Source organism: Musa acuminata, chromosome BXJ1-1 (assembly GCF_036884655.1).
Source record: "Musa acuminata AAA Group cultivar baxijiao chromosome BXJ1-1, Cavendish_Baxijiao_AAA, whole genome shotgun sequence".
Classification (NCBI taxonomy): Eukaryota; Viridiplantae; Streptophyta; class Magnoliopsida; order Zingiberales; family Musaceae; genus Musa; species Musa acuminata.
This window is the reverse complement of record NC_088327.1, coordinates 34,567,501-34,575,282: the sequence shown is the minus strand read 5'-3', so window position 1 is coordinate 34,575,282 and position 7,782 is coordinate 34,567,501.

Sequence of the window (7,782 nt, the reverse complement as noted above, 5' to 3'; positions counted from 1 at the left end):
CAAAAACATCCAATTGAAGGACAAATTCAAATGATTTGAAATTTTTAAAAAAGATTAGAATTGGACTCAAATGGACATATACAAGTTGTTTTTAATTTTTAAATTTTTCTCAAATTATTTAATTTTTAAACTATATTTTTTGGGCCATTTTTTTCCTATTTTCATAGAAATATCATGGATCCATATAATACTTTTTTGATATTTGAGCTTCTAAATTGGTCCAAAACACCTAGCAAAACTTGGGATAGAGAAAATATTTCCTAATATATAATGCATTATTTTTTTCCAAAATCCAAAAAATAGTGTGTTGCATTAAAGGACAAAGTCCAAATGATTTAAAAATTCTAGAAAATATTTGATTGGAATCAGATAGACATATGTCACTAGTTTTCTATTTTAAATTTGTTTAATATTTTTATGAATTATTCAGCTTGTGAATAGTATCATTTTTTATTCAGCTTATGAACTGTGTCATTTTACCCAAAAGTTAAAACACAGTATATCGCATAGAAGAAAAAGTCCAATAGACCTAAAATTTTAATAAAGGCTTTAATTGGATCCAAATTGGCCTATGTCACTGGTTTTTATTTTAGAAAATTCTTTAGATACTTTTATAATGTTTTTTGTCATTTGAGTTTCTAAATTAGTCTTAACAACTTGATAAAAATTTGGGCTAGATAAAATATATCCTAATATTCGATGCATTGGGTTTTTTCTAAAAATATCAAAATAGTGTATCACATAGAAGGACTGGACTGTTCTAGGAGACCTAAAAATTTTAGAAAATACTTCAATTAAACCCAAATGGACATATGTCACTGGTTTCTCATTTTGAGGAATTTTTTGATATTTTTATTAATTATTCAGCTTATAAACTTTATGTCATTTTTTATTTTTTGGCCAAATTTGCATATTTCCATAGAAATTTCATGGATCCATGCAATATTTTTTGACATTTGAGTTTTAAAATTAGTCCAAAACACACGATAAAAATTTAGGCTAAAAAAATATTTTCTAATATGTGATCCATTGTTTTTACTGAAAATCCATTAAAGGATTGGTCCAAATGATCTGAAATTTTTAGAAAAATTTTGAATTAGGCCCAAATGGACATATGCCATTAGTTTTCAATTTTGATAATTTTTTTGATATTTTTATAAATTATTCAGCTTATGAACTACGTGTCATTTTTTATTTTGGTTATTTTTTTCTATTTTCATAAAAATATCATGGATCCATGTAATATTTATTAATATTTGAGATTCTAAATAGATCCAAAACACTTGGTAAAATTTAAGCTAAAGAAAATATTTATTAATATATGATGTACTGTTTTTGCCTAAAATCTAATAAACAGTGCATCACATCGAAGTATTAGTCCAAATGTTTAGAAATTTTTTAAGATTGATTTGAATTGGACCCAGATGAGCATATGTCATTGGTTTTCCATTTTAGAATTTTTTGTGATATTTTTATGAATTATTCAACTTAACTTTGTGTGACTTTTCATTTTTGGCCAATATTTTCTCATTTTCACAAAAATATCATGGATACTATTTTCTCATTTTGACATTTAAGCTTTAAATTGATCCAAAACATCTAGTAAAAATTTAAATTATAGGAAATATTTCTTGACATGTGATGTACTATTTTTGCCTAAAATCTAATAATAGTGCATCATATTATAAAAATAATCCAAATAATTTTAAAATCTTAGGATATGTTTGAATAAGACTCGAATAGACATATGTCATTATTTTTTATTTTAGAGATTTTTTTATATTTTTATGAATTATTTTTTGATATTTAAGAAAATCAAAAGACGAAGAAGAGGCAATCAAGTGAGAGGAGGTTGAGATGATGGAGATGGAGTGGGAGACGAAGTGAGAATAGTAGGGGGTAGAGGAGAATGAGAAGCAAGAAATTCACATCGGTTGAATTAGTGCTTTTATAAAATCACGTCGTTTCAAAAATTCTCGTTCGATGAAAATTGATATCGGAAATGAGCTTAACTTAGAGTGCATGTTCGTAAGCATAGTGAGAGTAGTTAGCAAGTAAATCAGTTTGCAATATGAGAATGAAAAGTAGAACAAAAATGCAAACCGAGTTTATAGTGGTTCGGTCATCGTGATCTACGTCCACTCCAGATTCCTCTTCACTCAAGGCCACCAACTTCCACTATCGATCTTCTTACAACGGGCAAAGATCAACTATCCTTAGAACTCTTTCTCCTTTTCACAAGCTCAGGAGAGAAACTTTACACCCCCTTTTACAAGGTACCCCTCACACACTTCCCTTAGAACAAACTCTAAGCTCAAGGAGAGATGCAACTTTCTCACAAAGTTTTTACACTCTAAACCCCAAGTTCTCATTTTTTTTCTACTATGTCAAGCAGGAAAGATTGGGATATTTATAGGCCATAAATATATTCAAATTTGGAGCCAAAATGATCTCATTCTGAGTTTCCAAGGTATTGGCGGTACCATTGCCAGTACTAGGCAGTACCACTGCTTGTCAAACTGACAAATGGCGGTACCACTACCTATCAATCTGACATTGGGTGGTACCATCGCCCAGTCCAGCAGTGTCATCGTCTGGCCCTTTTTTGGGTGACCGAATGGGCCTTCCACTTAGCCTAAAATAGCCCCAACTCAAGCCCAATAGGCTCCTAATTGAGTTGGCATGGTTACACCCCAAAACTGACTCAATTAGGCTTTAAAATTACAATCATGAAGCCTACATTGTCTGGTATGTCATTAGTATATCCGGCACTTCGTTCGATCCTTCGGCACATCGTCCTCTCATTTGACGTATTACTCAATTGGCATGTTGACTTCTCACAACACTCGATCATCTTAGCGTACTACCTGATTCTTCTGGCCCGATACTTAAACTCATGACATGAAGTCTATCCTCTAGCACATCGACCTATCATCTAATATGATGCTCTTTGATCCAATGTTAGATTTTGCTTCCATGATTCAAGTCCACGATCAAAGTTTTTCTTGCATCACTTGTCTTAAACGTATATTAGTTCATAACTTCATTCATTGATTTTATTATCAAAATCTGAGATTCCATAATCTCTCTCTTTTTTATGATGACAACCAATTAATGATGGAGTTTAAACTAAACTCTTCCTATCAATATGTCATATTGAAATAAAGTATTATTCAAATAAATGATAACCTTCAAATCCAAGTTGAAATGATTTTAATCATGAATCACATCATATGCAATACATCATATACATTATCATAATAAAATCATGAATATTGCATACATAATCATAATTTCAAAACATCAAAGTATATCATACCATGCATGATTCAAATTATCATACCTTCTCCCCTTTTGTCATTAACAAAAAGGAGAAAAGTACAACTAGCATATTTTTGAAACATGCAAGTTCTACTTCACTATAGAACATGCAAGCTTAGCAAATTTTAGAAATATGCAAGCTTTTGAGATGTGCAAGATGGTAATTTTTACTTCTTGTTGAAGTATGCAAGCTAGTAATTCTTGCTTTTTTTTGTAATGTATAAGTTTACAAGTTTTGCTTCTTGAGATGGGTAAGATAGAACTTTTGCTTGAGATTGCAAGTTAGTAATATTTTCTTCTTTTTGCAATATGCAAACTAGCAAACTTTGCTTCTCTTTTGAGATGAGCAAGCTAGCAAATTTTTTTTCTTGAGATGGGCAAGATAGTACTTTTGCTTGAGATTGCAAGCTAGCAATTTTTTTTTCTTTTTGCAATATGCAAACTAGCAATCTTTGCTTCTCTTTTGAGATAGCAAGCTATCAAGTTTTTCTTTTCTTGAGCTAGTAATTCTTTCTCTCCCTTTGTCATTATAAAAAAAAGGAGAATAATACAATGTTATAATTCTTTTCTCTTTACATCAATTTTCAAATCATAACAAAAAAAGATAAATTTAAATCAAGAGTGATGAGGTATATAATTCATGAATACAATGGAGTATTATAAATAAAACTCAAGTCAAAAACCTTAAGAAGTCAAGTGACATATCATAGTTAATTTGAATAAATATCCTCTTTAATAAACAACAAAAGAATCGTAAGAGAACAAATAATGAAATAACTTTATTCATATAAAAATCTAAAATTATGATTATGAGAAATCAAAAGAAAAATCATGATTCATTTAGATAATTCTCTTTAATAAAATGAAAGAATCATATAAGATATTAGAGAGTATTCTCTTTAATAAAAATCATGAACCATATAAAAATCTCAAGATCATGGTTTGTTCATATTTTTCTCTCTTTAGTAAATGCTAAAAAGAAGAAATCATATAAGATAAAAAATATTTTGATTCCCATAAAAGATACCTCAAGAAATCAAGAGAAAGTTCATGATTCGGTTTGATAAATATTCTCTTTAGTAAATAGCAAAAAGAAATATAGGAGATCAAATAAAATATCTTGATTCACAAAAAAAAATCTCAAGTATCAAAATTGAGAAATCAAGATCATTATTTGGATAAAACTCATTCAATTTAAATCATCAAAATCACTTTCATATTTCAAGATATTCATAAAAAAAACACAAATAGATTCATTAATCTCTTGTTGAACACTCGATAAGATAGAGATAGAGAAATTTTCAACAAAAATGTATTCCCTTTTTATGTATTTCAATTTATTTGATTTATTTTATGCAAGCATGCCTTTATCTTTTATGCCAAATCCATGCATTATCGTTTAAAACCAAAAAAACAAAAAATTATCACAAAAATCATCAAGATCAATAAGCTATAAATCACAAAAATCATCATACATAATTTCAAAATATAAACTCATTAAGCATAATTTCAAATCATCATTACTTCAAATCATCATTACATTATTACATCATTAAATTATCAAGCATGGTTTCATTAAACATAAAGCATCTTCAATTAAAATCATTTTATTTCGGCTAGCGAGCTTTGTGAAGTGTGTTGGATTTCCGGTCATAAGCCTTGAGCATCCACTATCAAAATTTTATTTTTGATCCTAGCTTTTGATTTTAGAGATGTCTACAAGAAATGTGGGTTTGCTTTAGATACTTATTTGACTTTGGTTCCCTCATGATTAGATCTATCTATCCTGTTTTTTGACACAATATCATTTATGATTTCTTTATGAACCCAAACTAATTTATGTAAGTCATATCTTTTAAATGAACATTTATATGTAAAATGACCATGTCTACCATAAAAATTATATTTGTTTTCAAGTGAAACATTTAATGTGAATCATTTAACAAATGTTGTTGGCTTTTGTTGAGTGTTACTACTCACAAAGTCAATTTCTTCTTTTCTACGAATAAGACTCTTATTGGCAAGAATCATTTTTAAATATTTGCTACCAATGTTAAATTTATCTAACGTTTTGTTGTAATAATAAATTTTCCTTTTTGCATGCTCGTTTTTTAATTTTTCAAATTCATTTGAAAGAGAAGCATGATATTTTTTAATAATTTATAATTTTTATCAAATAATTTAAATTTATCAAATAAATCATGGAAAGTATCAAGTAATTCATTATAAGGTAAAGGAGTTTCAGCATTTACCTTGTCGTTGAAAGTCATTAATACATAGTTCGCCACTTTGTCTTTGTCGGTTTACTCCTTCTCTTCAGATATACTCGATTCATCCCAAGTTATCTTGAATACTCTCTTTTTCTTTCGCAGCTTCTTTTCAAGTATATTTTTATTTTTTGATTCTTGTTTTATGAATATTTTAAATTTACTTATGAGAAGTTCAAAGTCATCATCACTTGAGCTTTTGCTCGAGTAGTTTTCTTTTGTTCTAAGTGTCAAATCTTTTTTGTTCTTTCGAAGATTATTCTTAAGTTTGTCATGTGTCACATAAGTCATTTCATATGTCATTCATGAATCGATGAGTTCTTCCAGCAAAAAATTATTGAAATCCTTTGCATCTTGTATTATAATTATTTTCGAATCTCAATTTTTAGAAAGAGATCATAAAACTTTATTAATGAGTTCAAGATTTAGAAAACATTTGCTAAGAGCTTTTAAATTATTGATGACATCCGTAAAATGGGTGTATATGTCAACAATAGTTTTACTTAGTTTTATTCAAAACATTTCAAAATTATGTATCAAAAGATTTATTTTAGACACTTTAACTCTATTTGTGCCTTTATATGCAATTTCAAGAGTATGCCAAATGTCACGTGCGGCTTCACAAATTGAAATATGATTAAACTCATTTTTGTCTAAAGCGTAAAATAGAGCATTCATAGCTCCTCTAGCATTTAAAGAAAAGTTTTCTTCTCCAAATCATTCCATTCGTTCATTGGATTAGAAGATTTTTGAAAACTATTTTCAATGATATTCCATAAATCAAAATTAATAGATAGCAAGAAAACTCGGATACATGTTTTTCAAAAAGTATAGTCTGTCCCATTGAGTATAAGAGGATAAATGATAGAGGGACCCTCTAGATTATCGGAAAAAGCCATCTCTCTTGTGTTGGGAAATCTTGAGGGCGACATCACATGCGCAACGGAAGAATAGAAAACAAAATCCCCAATTCCCAAATATATGTTCGTCGTCATGCGAAGATTAGTATGTAAAAATCTATGAAACTTAAAACTGCGTATATAATAGATTATATTACCTAGGGAGATCGTATATCCCTGTGTCCCTATAGAAATCTAGGAGATGGTGAAGGAGGTCAAGCGCCCTCTTCTCTAGCGTTGATCTACACAGTAGGGCTACGATGATGCTCCTTAAAACTCTAAGCCTACTCTGAGGTGGAGAGGGGGAGGAGAATATGAGAGGCAAGCAAAGACTCTAGCTTATGAACCACTAAATCCATTTTATTTATAGAGGTCCCTTGTCAACTCAACCATAATGGATCCTCCCCTATTGGGTATTGGATCTTCATTCAATTACCTAAGCCTCTTAGAATAGTGGATCTCTATCCAATAATTTCTCATGGGTTCTTATTGGATCTCATACATAGGATCCAATAATTTAGGGGCTTATTAGATATCCAATAAGATAGGGGCTCTGGCGGATATCTCATATTTGAACCTCTACTTATCGCAATGCCTACCATATGTGTGTGACCCTCTAGGCACAATATCGAGCTAGCCATGAGTTATACCTGTCAGAACTCCTTCTGGTAAAGAGAATTATTATCTACATAATAATTCACTCAATTCATCGACTATAGACATACTAGACCACTACGCTGTAATCCCTAAACAACACAGGGAAATCTAATTCATTGGACCTATCTATCCGTAGTTATCGTGTACCTATAGTCCCTCATCTATCTAATATCCCAAAGACCGTATACCGGGTATGGTGTTGTCAAACCCATACTGTTTCTACTCGAGTCTCGCTCTAATCGGATTCTTCCAAAGAACTCTTTCTCTCTCAATCTGAATGACCCTAGCTAGGGATTTGTCTGAGTAAGAACAAATGGGACATTCCTCTTATGACACCGAGAGTGGATGATCCTCTATCGACATGCAATAGCCCTCGTAAGATTGACTACCACTCCCGAAGATCGGCTATGCTAGATCTGGGACATCCAAACCTATAAGTTTGGTATCAAAGAGTGGAGCACTCATACAGGACATCCTTGGTGTCTCAAGTCTAAGGACCAGATATACCACTGGGACTACGGAATCGCTGTATGACAATAAGGCATCATCAACCATTCAGCATTCCATAAGTGGATCAATCATTGAACTCATTCCCCAATGAGCACCTGTATTATATTCCTAGTGTCCCCACACGAGCA